This window comes from Mustela lutreola, chromosome 2 (assembly GCF_030435805.1).
Source record: "Mustela lutreola isolate mMusLut2 chromosome 2, mMusLut2.pri, whole genome shotgun sequence".
In the NCBI taxonomy this organism is placed as follows: Eukaryota; Metazoa; Chordata; class Mammalia; order Carnivora; family Mustelidae; genus Mustela; species Mustela lutreola.
In genome coordinates this window covers 176,489,859-176,509,426 of record NC_081291.1, presented here as the reverse complement: position 1 = coordinate 176,509,426, position 19,568 = coordinate 176,489,859, and the positions used below count along the sequence as shown (strand labels likewise).

The window sequence follows — 19,568 nt, the reverse complement described above, 5'->3', positions numbered from 1 at the left end:
GGGAACAGAAATTTAACTGGCATCCCGTTGTAAGCCTCTCCAAATCTCAAAGTGGAATCTACTGAAAAATTTATTTTCCTATTTCTTTCTGTGGGAACAGAATATATATTTGTAAAGCTGAAATCTTTATCCACCCCCACCTTCCCTGTTTGGATACAGGATTGAGAAAGTTACCAAACTTATTCTGAATTAACAAAACTTTTGCTTCTCTTAATAGGATGTTTAATATTAACTTACATTCTGAATTCTATAGGTAACTGCTGTTTCACCTACATGTAAATGTGGTTGTAACGAAATACATCTTTTCTAGGTTCTCTTATCCATAGTAGGGGACCAAAATCCTTTACTATTGGTCAAAAGCTCATTAAATATGTGACAGACAATTGTGTGCGTCGATAACTTATAGTTGTATGTTAATCCCTTAATTCTATCAAAGTAATATTTAGAGTGATAATTAGATGTGTATACTTGCAGATAATTGTGACACATATTTCAGAATTTAGAAAAGGAAATGATGGCAAATGTTGAGCTAGGTGAATGGCCCGAGGTCCATTCCATTCAAAATATCTATAATTTGTTTAAACAATGTTTTGGATTTGAGACTTTGTCATATATTATTTATTGTCATGGCAGATCTAACCAAAACTCATGTGTAATTTCTGGTTCAGAAGCAGTGGGTGGAGATTTAGTGCCATAATTGCAAGTTGCCGAGTGTTTTTGAATCAGAACGGTGGTGCAAACAGTGGATGGAACAGTTGAAGTGGTTTTCAGGGATGCAGGTTAGAAGGAACAGAGTTGCAGAGAAGCAATAGAAAGAGCCTGTTGGCTTGGTTCAACTCACAACTCCACTGTTAGAACCTTGGATAAGTTACTCAGATCATCTGTGCCTCAGTTTCCTCCTCTGTAATGTGGAGATATTATTACCTACTTCATGGGTTGTCTCAAGGACTAAGTGCGTTAACTTAGGTTAAACAATAGTTCTGGCACATTGTAAGTCTTTTCTGTTGTACTCTCCTTTCCTTCCTTCTCGGCTTCCTCAGCTTCATGTCAGATTCTCAGCTACCATTCTGACCCCCCAGATTAGCAACTAGCATTTACTGAGTGCTGACTTCTTATTAATAATGCACTATATAAGGCTGTAAAGGAGAGAGAGTCTTGAGAGGAGAGTAGAATTTATCAGGTGCCAGAGAAAGAGCTAGAAGATTCTGGGAGTGCAAAGAATGGAAATAGGACTTCTTGTTGTAGGATGGATTCATAGAAGGTTCGTTTTCTGGGAAAGGATTTTGCCAAACAGGTTTGGTTGAAAGTAAAGTGTTCATGGAACAGCAGGTAGCAGGCATTCTAGGAGAAAGGGGAGACGTGGGCAAAGCACCAAGGCTGGAAAATATGGGTCTATCCTTGGGGACAATGGGTTGTAATTCCAGATAATCTGTGAAAGGTGCATGGATGGAAGGGTTGGACAGGTGGGAGAAGCAGGAGAGGATAGTGCGGAAGGGGAGGCTTGGGATGTAGAAGGGTGGGGGATGATAAGCTGAAATGGCAGCAGTTATATGGTGGAAGTGTTTCTGGAACAATCTCTTTCTGGGGTCCTGTCTCCTTGTCCACTCCACTACTTCTGTGACCTCTCTTCAGGGCCAGCAGGCTGTGTGTTAGGACTGAGCAATGAGCCTGGCCCGTTCCTTTTATTTTTACTTTTATTTTTTTTAAAGATTTTATTTATTTATTTGACAGATAGAGAACACAAGTAGGCAGAGAGGCAGGCAGAGAGAGAGAGAGAAGCAGGCTCTGCACTGAGCAGAGAGCCTGATGCGGGGCTCGATCCCAGGATCCTGGGACCATGACCTGAGCCGAAGGCAGAGGCTTTAACCCACTGAGCCACCCAGGCTGGGCCGTTCCTTTTAGACTCCGTGGTGTTTGTCTGGAAGCTCTGTTGATGTAGTCTGCTATTCCGGGCTATTATTCCTGACACTTTTTAGAGATAGGCCTTGCCCTAAAGTCTTTGGTATGGATGTGATTGTTCCAACTCTCCCGTTCTCCTATACACACTGTGTTGGCAGAGCAGCTCTTTCTCCCCCTGCTGAGAGAATCATCTCTTCACGCGTTAATACTTGTAACTTTGTAGTTCGCAGTTATGGAAGTAGGCAAGACCTGTCAGGTAAACCTACATGCGTCAGGTTTGCGCTCTCCTGCTTTCTCTTCCTTGAGGGCATTGTGCTGGAGCAGAGAGATCCTGAGCTCTGGCCCTGGCGCTGCGGCTGACCACCTGTGTGACCTCGGGCAAGACATGGAGCCATTATACCCTTCTTTGTGCTGTCATTTGAAAAATTATCTCTAAGGTTCTAGCTCTTTCGGATGATCTTTTTTTCTTCTCTCCTCATTTCTGGGACAGTCTGTTGTTTGCAGATAGCTCTTTAAGACATCTGTGGCTAACATTTTTTGGCCACTTAGTACATGGCGAATGTTATTCTGAGGCCTTAATGTAATTTAGCTCATGTAATCCTCTTACCTGATGACTGAGGGGACAGAGGCACAGGCATCTTAAGAGACTTGACCAGGGTCACACAGTGAACAAATGGCAGGTACACAGCCAGTCTAACTCTAGAGCCTTAACCACTAGGCTAACCTCTGCTCTTGCTTGTTATGATGATAGTCAAGAAGTCCATGGGAGTAGGATCATGGAAAGGGAAGGGCACATTTGAAGAATTGAGCTGGTAAAATTTCCCTGGAGGGTCCAGAATAACAACATGAATCATGTCTATGGGATATATGGTGTTTGGAGACAGAAGACATTTTGCTCATTCATTAGATGGGGCACATTGCAGGCCAGTACTCTGTCTTTTCCTCTTGTTTGAACAAAACCCACCTTAATACCCAGATGTATGGTAGATATTCAGTAAATATCAGCCAAATGATTATCCGTTTTGAAAACAAAGTGTTTAAGAGTCAGAAGCCATGGTTTCCCCTTTATTTACTTGGTTTCTTCTCATTTTACCACTCTCCTCAGAGAGTGCCTTTGTTACCGGTTTGGTCTATATCCTTTCAGTCCTTCTGTAAGGGTCTACTCACAGGTATAGATCTAAAGATAATTTGAAAATAAAAATGGGACCACAATTCTTTTAGTTGAAATATAATTCACATACAGCGTTACGTTAATTTCAGGTGTAAAATAATTCAACAATTCTATACATTAGTCAGTGCTAATCACAGTAAGTGCCCTCTTAGTTCTCTTTATCTACCTCCCCCTTCCCCCATCCATGTCCATTCAGGCAGCCACCGATTTGTTTTCTGTATTTAAGAGTCTATTCTTTCGTTTGACTCCTTATATTTTGTTCTTTTGTTTTGTTTCTTAAATTCTACATATGAGTGAAATGACATAGTATTTGTAACAATATTGGTTCCTCCAATCCATGAGCATGGAATAGTTTCCCACTTGTTTGTGTCTTCTTCAGTTTCTTTCAGTAGTATTTGATATTTTGCAGTACAGATGTTTCGCCTCTTTGGTTAAGTTTACTCCTTGGTATTTTCTTTTTAATACAATTATAAGTAGAGTTGTTTTCTTAATTTCTCTTTCTGCTGCTTCATTATTAGTATATAGAAATGCAACAGGTTTCTGTATATTAATTTTGTATCCTGCAATTTAACTGAATTTCTTTATAAATTCTAGTAGTTTTTTTTTTTTTGGAGTCTTTAGGGTTTTCTATATAGGGTATCATGTCATCTATAAATAGTGAAAGTTTCACTTCTTCCTTACCAATTTGGGTGCCTTTTATTTCTTTTTCTTGTCTGATTGCTGTGGCTGGGGCTTCTGGTACTATGTTGAATTAAAGTACCAAGAGTGAGGCGCTTGGGTGGCTGAATTGTTAAGTGTCTGCCTTTGGCTTAGGTCATGATGCCGGGGTCCTGGGATTGAGCCTTACATCGGGCTCCCTGCTCAGGGGGAAGCCTGCTTCTTCCTATCCCATTCCTCCTGCTTGTGTTCCCTCACTCACTGTCGATCTCTCTCTGTCAAATAGATAAATAAAATCTTTAAAAAAATACCGGAGTGGACAACCTTATTTTATTCATGGAAATGGTGGAAAAGCTCTGTTTTTCATCATTGAAAATATTGTGGCTTAGAACCACAACATATTTATTAAAAAAAAATAGAGAAACTGAAATGTTTAAGGCTTGTGGGAAAAAGGGGCAGGTGTCAGGTAAATATTCTACTTCTATTTCTTTCTTTCTTTCTTTTTTTTTTTTAAAAGATTTTATTTATTTATTTGACAGAGAGAAATTACAAGTACACTGAGAGGCAGGCAGAGAGAGAGAGAGAAGGAAGCAGGCTCCCTGCTGAGCAGAGAGCCCGATGCGGGACTCGATCCCAGGACCCTGAGATCATGACCTGAGCCGAAGGCAGCGGCTTAACCCACTGAGCCACCCAGGCGCCCTCTACTTCTATTTCTTGGGCATCAAAGTTTATTCTCTTACTCTGGAGATGCTATGGTTTTGGGATTAGAGCTTCTCATGATGAAGATTGATGCAGGATTATTTTAGGTATCCCATTATATCTAGCCTGGATTTGACATCTTTTAAGTCTTTTATATTCTTTAAGTCTTGGATCAACTCTAAACTAGTATTTGAAAAATATTTTAATTTGCTTTTTACTTCATTGTGTTAATGGAGACAGTATTTTCAGTATAGCATTCTGACTGAGAACATAGACTTTGGAGTCAGACTGTGAGGGTTTTAATCACAGATCTGCTTCTTACTAGTGTACCTTGAATAAGTCACTTTCTCTAGGAGGATTTATTATGTTGCATTTATTATTATAAAGTGGGAGATAACAATAGACATTAAATGAGAAAAATCCATATAAAGAATTTAGCATAGTATCTGGATCATAATAAAGCCTAAGCATATAAGCAATTCATTGTTTATTGTGGTAAAAAGCATAAAATTGGCCATTTTAACCATTTTTAAATGTGTAGTTCAATGGCATTAAATACATTCACATTGTTGTGCAGAATTACATCTATCTCCAGAACTTTCTTACCAAAATGAAACTCCATAGTCATTAAACAATGACTGTCACCTTCCCTGACTGGCAATCACCATTGTACTGTCTTTAGGAATTTGATTACCCTATGTACCTCATATAAATGGAATTATACAATGTTTGTCTTTTGATGAGTGGCTTATTTCATTTAGCATAATGTCTTCAAGGTTCATCCATGTTATAGAAGGTATTTTTAAGGTTGAATAATATTCCATTATATGTGTATATCACATTTTGTTTATCCATTCATTGGTTGAAAGACATTTGTGTTGTTTCCATCTGTGATGGCTAATTTTTTGCATCAACTTGGTTAGGCCACACTAATCAAATAAGGCAAAACTTATTCTAGATGTTTCTGAGAAGGTATTTTTTAGATGAGATTAACATTTAGATTAGTAGGCCCTTATAGAAAAAGACTGACCTCCTTTTGACAACAGAGAGTTTTGTCAGCACACAGCCTTTGGACTTAAATGGCAACATCATTTCTTCCTTGAGTTTCTAGCCCGCTGGCTTATCCTGAAGATTTTAGACTTGCCAGCCTTCGTAATCATGTTAGCCAATTCCTAAAATAAGTCCCTCTCTCTATATCATATAGCTATAGATTTAGCTATGTATAGAGAGTAGACATAGACATGTAGTTGTGCAGATATCCTATTAATTCTATTTCTTTGAAGAACCTTAACCAATACGCCATCTTTTAATTATTTTAAATAGTGCTGCTCCGAACATCGGTGTACAGTTATCTGTTGGAATTCCTGCTTTCAGTTCTTTTGGGTATAAACCTAGAAGTGGAATTGTAAGTTAAAAAAAGTAATTCTTATAGGAATAAAAAAATGCTCAGTGCCAAACAAAGTAAAATTCACAATGTCTGGCACCCTAAAATAGTGAAGCAGTTGTGTTTAAAATGGGAATAAATACACTCTCCCTGACTCTCCTGGAGGTATACTTACATGCATATATTTGTACTATTAAAAAGTCAAACATTTGAGGTCTTCACTATGGTAACATTTTGTATATAATAAGCCAGAATTTGCCAAACCGTGGTCTGTATTGATTTTACCTTGGCTTCTAAGATAGAAGTTCTTCTTCAATGACTATTATTGCTTTTTAAGATTCTTTTTCTGTGCTTGATAACACCAGCCTCCACATTGGATTATGGTGAGGTGAACTCAGCTAAGAGTAATACTGGCCAAATGCATCATGCATCCTAAGGGCTGGAGCTAGGAGTAGAGGATAATGGGTGGGGGATGAGATGAAGCTAATTTGTTGAGGCTAATGGATGACTCAGAGTTGAAGGCCTCATGGAGAGAAGCAAGGGCCAAAACAGGGCTGCCAAGATCAGCTGATAGGTCTAAGGGGTTTGACTAAGCCAGAATCTAGAACCAGAAGCCTTTGAAACCCAACAGAGGCACATGGGGAATGAATTCACAAAGTCCAGTTGAAACTGTGACTGAAGTTGAAAGGGCAGGGCTTGATTTCATTACTAGAGATAGGAGGCTGGGTCAGAGAAGGATGCCCTGGAGTCAGGCATGGGCTTAAAACTCTAGAGGTTCATACCTTATGTCCGGGCTTTGAGCCTGGGCTGTCTCTTCTCCCTCTGAGAATTGGACATTTTCTTTTCTCTGCTCCACTGCTTCCTTGAAGTGCAGTCTGACACCCTATCTGGATATCTCTGCATAGATGCTTTGCTGCTAGAACGAACAAATTTTCCTTTTTAAAAAAATCTGGACATGTATTGCATGGAGCATTGAGTGTGATGCATAAACAATGAATCTTGGAACACTGAAAAAATAAAATAAAGTTTAAAAAAAAGACAAAGAAATGGTGAACAAAAAAAAATTTGTTGACATGAAATGTTACATTAGTTTCAGGTGTACAACTTAGTGACTTGACAAGTTTATAGAATAAAATGAGTTTTCTTCCGTTTGGCCGGTGCTGAGCACCTTATCATTCCTTCCCACTTTGTCTATGCAGATATATTGTTGCTTCATACAACTTACACATATCTCAGATGCTGGGAAACTCTGTTTTTCAGTTTGTTGTAGCCCAGATCATTTATTGGGAAAGCTCCTACTTAAGATGACAACAGGATATTATTACTATCATGTGGTAGAGATCTTACTTTCTTTGGAGGATAGGGACTAAAAGCTCAGTCTTTGGGAAAACTGGAAGTCAGTTTGTCTTTTAAGTGAGAGGTACCAACGTCACTTTTTCATCTAGAAAGGAAGCTTTCAGTCAGAAGTCTTAGAAAACTTTACTTAATTTTAGCGATGACCATACTAATGATTGGGATGTAGGGATGGATGATGGTCAGTATTCCCATGTCACTGTGATGGTTCTCATAGCAGAAATGATTCATTTGCAGGATTTAACAATAATAACAGCCATACTAGATGATAAGTGAAGTCCATTTTCCACTTTAATTTCCACCAAATCAGCATTGTTTGAAGGAGATTTTGTTCCTCTCATTTTTTCCATTGAGAAAGAGAGAGAGATTCAGAAAAGATTAAGAGATCATGGGTGAGAGCCTTCTGCCTCTATCTGATGAGCTCAGGACTCTATAGCACCTTCTGTACTCCCGTGTATATCAGAGGCCACTAGTCTGCCAGGAGGATGCAATTCAGGACGAAGACTGGTTCCTGGAGATAAATGTGTAAAAAGCTTGATAATATCTAATTGTTGTTTTATTAATTGTGTTAAGTGTTGTTGGTTTTGCTTTTGGCATTATGTTAAATTATTTATGTTTCATGCTGGTAATGAGTAAGAGAGGGTGGGGTGAGTGGATGAAACTGGTTCTGCACTCTGATTGGTGGTGACATTCTGTTTGTTTCTTGGATGGGAGCTGAGTTTTTCAGAAGAGAATAAACACACAAAAAGCATAGTCAGACCTGTAAATACAGAGAACAAACTGATGGTTCCCTCTTGGGGTGGGGGGGTGAGGGAGTGGGCAAAATGAGTGAAAGGGAGTGTGATACAGCGTTCCAGTTATGGAATGAATAAATCATTGGACTAAAAGGCACAGTACTGGGAATATAGTCAATAGTATTGTGATAGTATTGTACGGTGACAGATGGTGGCTACACTTGTGGTGAACATAGCATAATGTATAAACTGTGTTGTACACCTGAAGCTGATATAGCATTGTGTGTTAACTACATTCAAATAAAAATAATTTTAAAAAAGTTTGGGGCTATCACTGAAAAAGCATCCACTACTACCTTCAGAGAGCACAGTCCTACATTTTATGAAAAACAGCTTTGACTCTTACTGAGCCCACTTATGCTTCTGAATTATCCTTTTGGTACATTATCGATCACTGCTTGTGCTGAATCATAAAGCAGATTTCCAGATTTGGAAGTGGACTATTGTTAATGAGGAACTTGTTAAGGCCTGGAAAAGTAAATTTTCAGGAAAGGCTGTGGGCTCAAAGGGTATCTTCTCTCCTCATTGTTTGGCACATCATCACTTTACTTTTCCATGTTTCAGTTAACAAATGATGTTTAGAAATATCCTCTCCTCCACTATCCCCAAATCAAAGTTTGTCTTTTTCCTGTGGGTATGATTTGAGATGAATTCATTAAGGGAAGTTCTGAGTCCATATTGACTAAAAAAGCAAGAAGAAAAGTGAACTTAAGACTAGTTAAAAGGCAGAAAGAGAAAAAAAGAAATGACTGAACCAGTCTTCTCAAAAATTTTGTTGAAAGTTTGCTTGAAGACTTACTCCCTTAGCCATAAAGTTGAGTCTTATATTTTTTTGTGATCAGTTCTTATGAAATCCAACCATTACTAAGCCAGTGACCAAAGAGGACTCTTCCAACCTGATAAAGTAATCTCTTCTCTAAACAAAATTATAGGAAATTTTCTATCAGCAAGCATTCAGATTTCTTACTGAGTCCACTCCTGTAAGATATATCTTTCCAGATCAATCCAGTTGGAATGGAATAATACTTCGTGGGACTTTGAGCTTTCTGGAACACTCCACCCAGAAGGAATGATGCTTAAGAGCATGTAATTCAGCCACAGTTTCTCTCAGGTCTCTTTCCAGCACTCAGAGGACAAGTTCTTTTTCTGCAGTGCCCACTTTGTGGATGTGCAGCCTCTGTAGTTTTAAAGGGTTTCAGTTTTAGAGGGGCCCCAATGCTTGTATTAATGCTCTGCTGTCACTATCTTGAAATTTTCAACAATTTATAAACAAGGGACTCCACATTTTCTTTTTGCTCTGGGCCCTACAAATAATATAGCTGGTTTTCTCTCTCAGCTTTTAGGGTCACACAGGTGTAACAAGGTTGAGAAAATAAAATCAGAGGCCTGTTTCATCACTTTCTTCCAAGTTTATGTATCCAGATGAGCACCTAATGAAACTGTTACTCATTCTCTTGTTTTTATTGATTGAATGTTAAATCTCCTTTAATAGGGTCTTCAGAGGATCTTCTGCTTTTCTGGAACAATTTCTGTACTAATTTAGAGACTGGAGTTAAAAGGACGAGTCAGGTGTTGGCAGCATGTGGTTACTGCCATCCTTTGAAAAGAAGTATTTTCTAAACCTCCTTGTTTTACGGGCTCTTGGTAGCACAACTTGAATTTCACAGGTACATTCTACACACACTATCGTGGGTCTTATTTTTAAAGCAAGAACCAAGAAATATTCTTATTGGTTGGTGGGTCCAAATGCTGAAACTAGCAGAATGATTGTGAATATTCATTCCTGGTTTTTTTCTTAGTCTTCATAGATGCCCTTGGGTAGGGGTGGGTGTGAGCTAGTTGGTGGGTTGGCTCATGTAAGGGAAACAAAGTCATGGGTGGGCCTAATCCCTGTGGGAACCTTCTACATTTGCTGTGTTTATACACTGAGCACCTAAGTTGGCTGGTTGAACAATTTTTTTTTTTTAAATTTTATTTATTTATCAGAGAGAGAGAGGGGGAGAGAGCAAGCACAGGCAGACAGAATGGCAGGCAGAGGCAGAGGGAGAAGCAGGCTCCCCGCCGAGCAAAGAGCCCGATGTGGGACCCGATCCCAGGACGCTGGGATCATGACCTGAGCCGAAGGCAGCTGCCCAACCAACCGAGCCACCCAGGCGTCCCTGGTTGAACAATTTTATAGAAGTGATTAATCCAGAGGCAGAGTTGGTGACAGTGGGAATAAATGAAAGTAAATACCTTGCAGGTTTTAGAGAAATACTTTGACAGTAAGTCAGTAGTGCCTCCCTGAATGTGAAGGACAAGTGTCTTCTGGTAAGTGAGAACATGCCCAATTAGGTTGACAATCAGACTCACAAGTCTGATGATATTAATTGCAGGGTGTAATGGGCCAGGTTTCTGTAAGTTGGGTGGAGGTGGAGGCCACTGACAGTATATGCTTAGGGAGAAACATGAGTGGGAGGAGAAAAAGAGATTTCTCTGGGGCTGTTGCAAGGCTGATGCTGGTGAAATATGCTTTTCTTTCTTGAGTATTAAGCAGAATCTGCCAGGATTGTTAGCTACAAACCGGCACACCTTTGGTTCTTACAACCCATGAGAGATTTGGATGAGGGTAGTGTGGTGAGTTTAACTGTTGTGTTTTCCTATTAGTTGTCTTTGGTGTGTATGTGGGTGTGTGAAAGTGCATAAAACTAACTGAAAGTTGTCCTATTTCAGCATACTGATTTTTTTTATTCTGTTGGTAAATTTTTAGCATTAATTAAGAAACAAAGACTCAGTTTTAACTTCTTCTTTCTTATTCTTTCTGCTCCAATTCTAAGATGTTTGCTATACTGAGACTAAGTATGGTGAAGGACTAGGAAGGGAGAATTGATCTGAAACAAAAGTTGGTTCACCATTTCAAGAGTAACCTTTAGTGTGTAAAGAATAAGAACTTTTGAGTTATATAGATCTAGTTTGAATCCCAACTTTTACTGTGTATTTGGGATATTGTGGAAATAACTCACCTCTCTGAACTTCAGTTTCCTGATTTGTAAAATAGGGGTAATAATACCTTCTTCCCAGTGTGGCAAGGAATTAATGAGATAAAGTTAGCCAAGAGCCTTGTGTTGTACTTGTTACACATTAGAAACTCAGTAGAAACTGGTACCTTTAGTGTTATCAACACCTCCTCTAGCCACCTTCCCTAGCATTGGAGTCTTGGCTTATCATTCTCAACTCCTGTACTCAAAACTGAGTGTTTTCTCAGTCAGCTTATTGTGGGCTCTGGCTGATTGAGACAAAGCTAAGCCTAGTCTAATTCTAATGGTTGAATGGACATTTCATTTCATTTTATATTAGGATCTAGTGTTACAGTTACATAGGCAGAGTAGATGTGGGGAGATCTGTGTCTTACATGCTGATTTCTGCTTGATTTGTGACATTTACCCCCTCTGGGATATTCAGGAATCTGGCAGCCAAAGCACAAGTCCTGCTATCCACTCTTTCCATCCACCAATTCATCCAGCCATCCATCCATTCACTTATTCATCTATTTATGCCTCTGTTCATCTATCCAACACTTAACATGCGAACCACTTACTATATGCCAGGAACAGTTCTAAACAGCAAAGTAAAATAGAAAAGAATCTTAACATTCTTGGAGCTTTTCTTCTAATTGCAATAAACAAAACAAGTCAGTAAGTTATGAAGTATGTTAGGAGAGGTTGTATTATGGGGAAAATAAAACAGGAAAAGGGGATGGGGAAGTTGTAAGTAGAGTGATCAGGGAAGGCCTCATTGAGACGGTCTTTGAACAAAGGTTTAGATGAGATGAGGGGGTAGGGTATTTCAAGCAGGAGGAACAGCAAATACAAAGACCTGAAGCTGAAGGAGAGCCTGGTGTGTTCAAGAAGAAGCAAGGAGACCAGGGTGGCTGATAGGGAGTAGATGAGAAGAGAGGGGCCTGGAGAAGTGTTGGGGGCTAAATCATATGGAACAATATAGGCTATTGCGAGGAGTTGTGCATGACTTGCATCTCAACAGGATAACCCTGACTTCTGTGTTAAGAATAGTCTGAAAGGAGCAAAGGTGGAAGCAGAATCCAGTTCGGAGACCATTTTAATAACCCAGGCCTGTGCCAGAGTGGCCTCAGGGGAGGTAGTGAGAAGAGGTCAGATCCTGAGCATGTTTTGGAGATAGAGCTGACAGGATTTTCTAACAGATTGCATGTGGGAAATGAGAGAAAGAGAGGAGTCAAGGATGACTGTAAAATTTTTGGTGACCCTGGGAGAATGTAGTTGTCACTGAGTGGAGGAAAACCATGAGTAGGCAGATCTAGTTGGGGTGTCAAGAGATCTGCTTTGGATGCTTTTGAGTTTGAGATGTATGTTGGACAGCCAAGTAGGCCGGTGGACATAAAGAGTCTAGGGTTCTGGGGAGAAGTCTGGGCTGTGAATAAAAATTGGGGAGCTGTGGGCATGTGGCATACTGTTGAATGTGAAAGGGATGAGATTCCACAGTACTGAGGAGATAGAACAGAACACTAAAAACTGAGCCCTACGACATTCTAATTCTAAGAAGCTAGGGATTAGGAGAAAACAGAATGGAAGGAGGGGCTAGTGAAGAGGAAAAATAATAGGAAGAGTATATTCCAAGGAGCAGGCAGTGTTCAGCTTTGTGAAATTCTGCTAGTGGCTCAAGTACGCTAAGCCAGAATTGGCCATTGAATTTAGCAATATGGAGGTCTTTGATGACCTTGACAAGAAAGCTAGAATCATGCAGGACTGGTAAAGAAGAGACAGAATGAGGTGGGGAACTGTGAAGTTAGAGGTCATTCAATTGTAGCTAATCTTTTCTCAATCCCAATCCAGAAATTGCAAGCCCCTCAACTTCTCATTTTCCTCATTCCTTTTTGTTTTATGTTCCCAATCTTTGTAAGCAATCTTAAATTCTTTCGGAATGGACTGGCAAACAAACACTATGAGATACTCTCCCAGGTAGGTTCTCTTTGGCTTCTGTTGGGTACCTTTATACCCATAGAGCCTGTTATTACCTCCTTCACATCTGGTGGTAGAGATGTGGCTGCATCCTGAGCCCGGGTGCTCTCAGAACAGCTATGCACACTGCCTTCACATGAAACTCAGGCCCTTCTAGGAGGATGCACTGGGGGATGATCATGAGGAGCTGGTTGATGCTTGTTCTTGTCTCCTATTGGTGAGGCCCAAGCAATAACTATGTTTTAGCACTTGTCTTATTGTAGGTATAGAACAGGGAAAATAGAGCTTTTGAAATTAGGATAAACTAGAGGAATTTCAGAGAAAGGAAACAGAATTGAGCAACATGGTAGTGAAAGAGGAAAAAACTGGCACGCACAAAGAAGGTTCTTCAGCTGTGACTGTGGTTATTTAGTGCTCTGATCATACAAATAGGCCTGCAGAAGCTGAAAGTGACTGTGGAATTTGGCAGTTATTTCTGGGAGGCTCTTTCCTGGGCCAAGGCCAGAGGGTGACTCGGCTGGCTGGGACATAGTTGGCTTCTGTGAAGGCACCAAGAGAACTCCCCTGCAGCGTACTAGACACAATCTCCAGTCAGTAGGAGTGCTTGCTGACTCCGCCATTCCCTCCTGTTGATTCAAAAAGTCCTCACCAGCTTTGGTCATGAAAACAAAAATTGTTTGGAAGCACAGAATATGACTTTTGGCTTTTCTTTTGGGGCTGTGTTAAGATGCTCATTAGATGCCAGATACAGAATAAATTTGTGAGTTCTCCCTTTTTGCTGAGTTCTGGAAAGTGATACTGTTCATTTCATTGTTCATGTGACTTTATACATTGGGCATCTACCTGTAGTGTCTTTTTTGGAAAATAACGTTTATTTTTCAGAAGAGTTTTGCATTCACAGCAAGATTCAGCAGAAGTATAGAATTCCCATGTATCCCCTATCTCTGCAAGTATACAGCCTTCCCCACAATCTGTATCTCTCAGTGAAGAGATACATTTTGATGAACCTTTATTGACACATTAATATCACTCAAAGTTAGTCTATGTTATGGTTTACTTTTAGTGTTGCACATTCTATGGGTTGACAAATGTATAATGGCACATATCCCCCATTATATTATCATATAAATAGTTTCAATGCCTTAAAAATCCTTTGTGTTTTGCCCATTCATCTCTCTCCTTCCTAATCCCTGGCAACTACTGATCTTTTGCTGTCTCTGTGGTTATTGCCTTTCCTAGAATGTCATGTAATTGGAATCATCATGTAGTATTGTAGCCTTTTCAGATTGGTTTCTTTCACTTAGTCATATGCATTTAAGTTTATTCCATGTCTTTTTGTAGCTTGATAGCTCATTTCCTTTTACCACTGAATAATGTCCCATTTTATGGATGTATTACATTTTATTTATCCATTTATCTACTGAAGGACATCTTGGTCGCTTCCAAGTTTTGGCAGTTGTAAATAAAGCTGGTATGAACATCCATATGCAGGTATTTGTGTGCATATACATTTTCAACTATGGCTAAATATTAAAGTTTGATTGCTGGAGCATATGGTAAGAATATGAGTAGTTTTGTGAGAAGCTGCCTGTCTTCCAAAGTTGCCATATTGCATTCCCATCAGCAAGCAATGAGGGTTCCTGTTGCTCCACATTGTCACCAACATTTGGTACTGTCAGTGTTATGGATTTTAGCCATTTTAATATGTGCGTAGTAGTATCTCACTGTTTTTAAATTTATAATTCCCTAACGACATATTTACTAAGCATCTTCTCACATGCTTATTTGCAATCTGCATATCTTCCTTGGTGAGGTGTCTTTTCAGGTCTTTAGCCCACATTTTAATTGGGCCAATTTGTGGTTTTCTTTTCCTTTCTGTTGAGATATAATAGACAGATAACATTATATTAATTTTAGGCATACAACATAATGATTTGGTATGTTTATATATAACATAATGATTACTAGTTAACATCCATCACCACACACACTTAAGATTTTTTGTGTGCGTGATGAGAACTTTTAAGATCTACTTTTTTTAGCAACTTTCAAATATTCAATACAGTATTTCTAATTATAGTAACCATGTTGAGCATTTTACCCCCAGGACTTATTTATCGTATAACTGGAAATTTATACCTTTTGGCTACTTCTACCCATTTTATCACCATTTCTTCCTCCACCTCTGTCAACCACTACTCTGTTCTCTATATCTACAAGTTTTTCTTTCTTTCTCTCTTTCTTTCTTTCTTTCTTTCTTTCTTTCTTTCTTTCTTTCTTTCTTTCTTTCTTTCTTTTTAGATTCCACATATAAGTGAGATCATACACTCCCTATCTTTCTCCGTCTGACTTATTTTGCTTAGCATAATGTTCTCAAGTTTTATCCGTGTTGTCCCAAGTGGCAGGATTTCTTTCTTTTATATGTGTGTATATATATATATATATACACGTACACTACATTTTCCTTATCCATTCATCTGTTGGTGACAATTAGGTTGTTTCCACATCATGGCTTGTAAATAATGCTGCAGTAGACATGGGGATGCAGTTATCTTTTTGAGATAGTGATTTTTTTTTTTTTTTAGGTAAATTCCAAGTAGTAAAATTGTTGCATCATATGGTATTTCCATTTTCAGTTTCTTGAGGAACCTTCATATTGTTTTTCATAGTGGCTGTACCAGTTTCCATTACCACCAACAGTGTTCTTTTCTCTACATCCTTCACAGTACTTGTTATTTTTCCTTTTTGACAATAGCCATTCTAACAAGTGTGAGGTGATATCTCACTGTGGATTTGATTTGCACTTCCCTGATGATTAGTGGTGTTAAACATCTTTTTGCATACCCATTGACCATTTGTATGTCTTTCTTGGAAAAATATTTATTCAATTTCTCTGCCCATTTTAAAATTGGATTTTTAATTTTTTTATTATTGTGTTGTATGAGTTTTTTATATATTTTGGATATGATTTGCCAATATTTTCTCCCATTCTATAGGTTGCTTTTTCATTCTGCTGATGGTTTCCTTTGCCTTAGAAAAGCAGTCCCACTTACTTTTGCATTTTAACCTTGTATCTCAAAACTGTGCTACAGTTGTTTATTAGTTCTAGTTTCTTGTCAATTATTTTGGATTTTCTATACAGATTTTCAGGTCATCTGTGAACAAAGACAGTTTTAATTCTTCCTTCCCAATGTGTACATATTATTTCCCTTTCTTCTCTTATTGCTTTAGCTAGGACTTCTACTACAATGGTGTCTATTCCTGATTTTAGCAAGTAAACTTTAAGTTTCTCACCATCAAGTATGATGTTAGCTGTAGATTTTTGTAGATATTCTTTATTAGGTTAAAGAAGCTTCCCCTTCACTCCAGTTTGCTGAGAGGTTTTTTCTTTTTAAGAAATTAAGTAATCATGAGTGGGATTTTGTTAAATGCTTTTTCTGCATCTATTGGTATGATTATGTGATTTTTCTTTTTTAGCCTATTGTGATTTGTTAATTTAGTTAATTTTTTAATGTTGAACTAACATTTAAAATACTGACAACATTCAAAAACCATGCTGGGATAAATCTCACTTGGTTGTAATGTATAATTTTTTAATACATTTTTGTGATTTGATTTGCTAATGTTTTGCTGAGGAGTTTTGCTTCTATGTTTATGAGATATATTGGTCTGTAGTTTTGTTTTCCTGTAATGTCTTCGTTTGGTTTTAGTGTTAGGGTAACATTGGCCTCATAGAATAAGTTAAGAAGTATTCCCTTTACTTATGTCTTCTGGAAGTAGAATACAGAATCAATACAATTTTTTCCTTAAATGTTTGGTAGAATTCACCAGTGAGCCCATCTGGGCCTGTTCTTTGTCTTTTGGAAGGTCATTAATTACTTATTCAATTTCTTTAATATACATAGGCATATTTATATTGTCTATATCTTTTCTTTTGTGAGTTTGATAAATTGTCCAAACAATGGACCAAGGAATTGGTCCATTTCATCTAGGTTATCCAATTTGTCAGTATAGAGTTATTTATAGTTTTCCTTTATTATCATTATTATGTTCATGGGATCTATAATGATGTCCCCTCTTTCATTTCTGATGTTAGTAATGTGTGTCTTTCTTTTTTTCCTTTTCTTTTTCTTTTTTTATCTTAGCCTGGCTAGAGGCCTATCACTTTTATTGATCTTCTCAAAGAACTAGCTTTTGGTTTTGTTGTTATTCTCCATTGATTTCCTGTTTTCAATGTCATTAATTTCTGTCCTAGTTCTTATTATTTTTTTCTTATGCTTATTTTGATCTTAATTTGTTGTTCTTCTTCTAGTTTTCTAAGGTAGAAGTTTGGATTATTTATTTTAGATCTTTTCTTCTTTTTTAATATATACATTAGATGTTATAAATTTCCCTCTGAGCACTACTTTTGCTGTATCCCATAGGTTTGGGATTTCAGTTGGTTTTCCATTTTCATTTAACACAAAATATTAAAAAATCTCTCTTTTCTCATGTGTAATTGAAAAACATGCTTTTAATCTCCGTGTATTTTGGTATTTTCTAGCTATCTTTCTGTTATTGATTTATAATTAAATTGAACTGTGGTATAAGATGATTTGTTGTATGATTTCTATTCTTTTAACTATGTTAGGGTGTGTTTTATGGCCCAGAATGTGATCTATCCTAGTGACTGGTTCATTTGAGCTTGAGAAGGATGTATATTCTGCTGTCATTGGATGAAGTAGTTTATTGATATTATTTATATCCATTTGATTAATGGTGCTTTTGAGTTCAGTTATATCCCTCCTTTCTGCCTGTTGGATCTCTCAGTTTCTTCTTCTTTTTTTTAAAGGCTTTATTTATTTGAGATAGAGGGAGAGGACAGAAGGAGAGTGAGAGGGAGAAGCAGACTCCCTGCAGAGCAGAGAGCTCCATGTGGGGCTTGATCCCAGCACCTGTGATCCCAGGATCCTGAGTTTGTGACCTGAGCCGAAGGCAGGTGTTAAACCAATTGAGCCATTGAGGTATCCCAGATCTGTCCATTTCTGATAGAGAGTGTTAAAGTCTCCAACTAAAATAGTGTTTTCATCTATTTCTCCTTGCAATTCTATTGGTTTTTGCCCTGGGCATTTTGATGCTCTGCTGTCAAGCCCATACACGATGTTTTCTGGGGAATTGTCCCCTTTATGATTATGCAATGCCCCTCCTTATTCTTGACAACTTTCCTTGTTCTGAAGTCTACTCCGTCTGAAATTAATATATCTACTCTTGTTCTCTTTTGATTAGTGTTAGCATAATATAACTTTCTCTATCCCTTTAATTTACATGTGTCTTGATATTTAAGGTGGGTTTCTTGTAGATAACATACTGACATACTGTTTGGTCTTTTTTTTTTAATCCACTCTGACAATCTTGTTTTTTTATTTTTTTAAAGAGTTTATTTATTTATTTGACACAGAGAGAGCAAGTGAGGGAGGGAGAGAGAGAGAGAGATACAGAGAGCAAGAACATTCAGAGGGAACAGCAGGCAGGGGAGAAGCAGGGTTCCTGCTGAACAAGGAGCCTGAGGCAGGGCTCGATCCCAGGACCATGGGATTATGACCTGAACTGAAGGCAGCCCTTAACTGACCGAGGCACCCAGGTACCCCCAATCTTGTTTTTTAATTGGTGTATTTAGACCATTACTGTTTAATTATTGGTATAGTTTAATAACTACTATATTTGTTACTGTTTTCTATTCATTGTCCTTGCTCTTTGTTCCTATTTTTGTCTTCCGTTCTTTACAGTTTGTGTGATTTTTACCTGCAATGCCTTTTTATATTATCTTGTTCCTCCCCGACCCCACCCCTAAGACACACTCACTCCACAGGAACATCCACTCTGTGCAGCTTGAAGTGAACCATAGTGGGGCTGGACTTCTGGTTCTAGTGTTTCTTCTTATATCCCTTGGAGAAACAAGCAGACACAGCTGCCAACTTGGCTTCAACCCTTTGGACAAAAGCAGCCTCTGTCTTCATCATTTCCTGTCCCTAAGTCAATGGGAGCAAGAGTATCTCATCATGAAGAAAGACCTGTCACTTTTCCTGTCTTGCTCTAGGAAGTGGGGGAGTAAGGGGAAGTAAAAAAGTTGAGATTATCATGATGTTACTGCCAGGCTGGGACCTGGATGCTACTTTGAAGTGACAAGGTGGGATTCACATTAAGGAGACTCCTTAATTCTTCTTTGGCCCATGGTAGATGATAAGTGAATGAACATTTTTTTAGCCTTCAAAAAGGAAGATATTTGCTTTCTAGTCATTTCTAATTGTTGAAGAACACCTTTAGAAGCTGGGAGCAAAATTTAGAGAGTGGAGCTCTATAAATGCCTTGGATGCCTTTTAGTTTAGTATTTAGTAGAGTTTAAATTCCTCTGGCATGTGCTCAGCTCCTCACTGACAGAGTTGAACAGATGGAGTTGAGGTGACATTTGCATCTCTGGTGGAGATTAGGTGTGGTGGGGATTAACTTTAGTTTCCTCTTTTTGGTGTTTGCCCTACCTTGGCAGGGCTTATTTAGATGTCAGATGTTAGCTTCTCCTTGGCTCCGGCTGCTGAGGTGCCACGGTAGCTTCAGCACGTACGCACACTCACCCTTGAGGCCATTTACTCCATGTTTGTGCT

General features: G+C 38.5%; 1 protein-coding gene across 3 annotated transcripts in view; it reads left to right on the top strand.

Annotated features, from left to right (window-relative positions):
- TMEM45A (transmembrane protein 45A) overlaps window positions 1-19,568 on the top strand; it is a 67,577-nt gene that overhangs the window by 570 nt on the left and 47,439 nt on the right. The window lies entirely within an intron of this gene.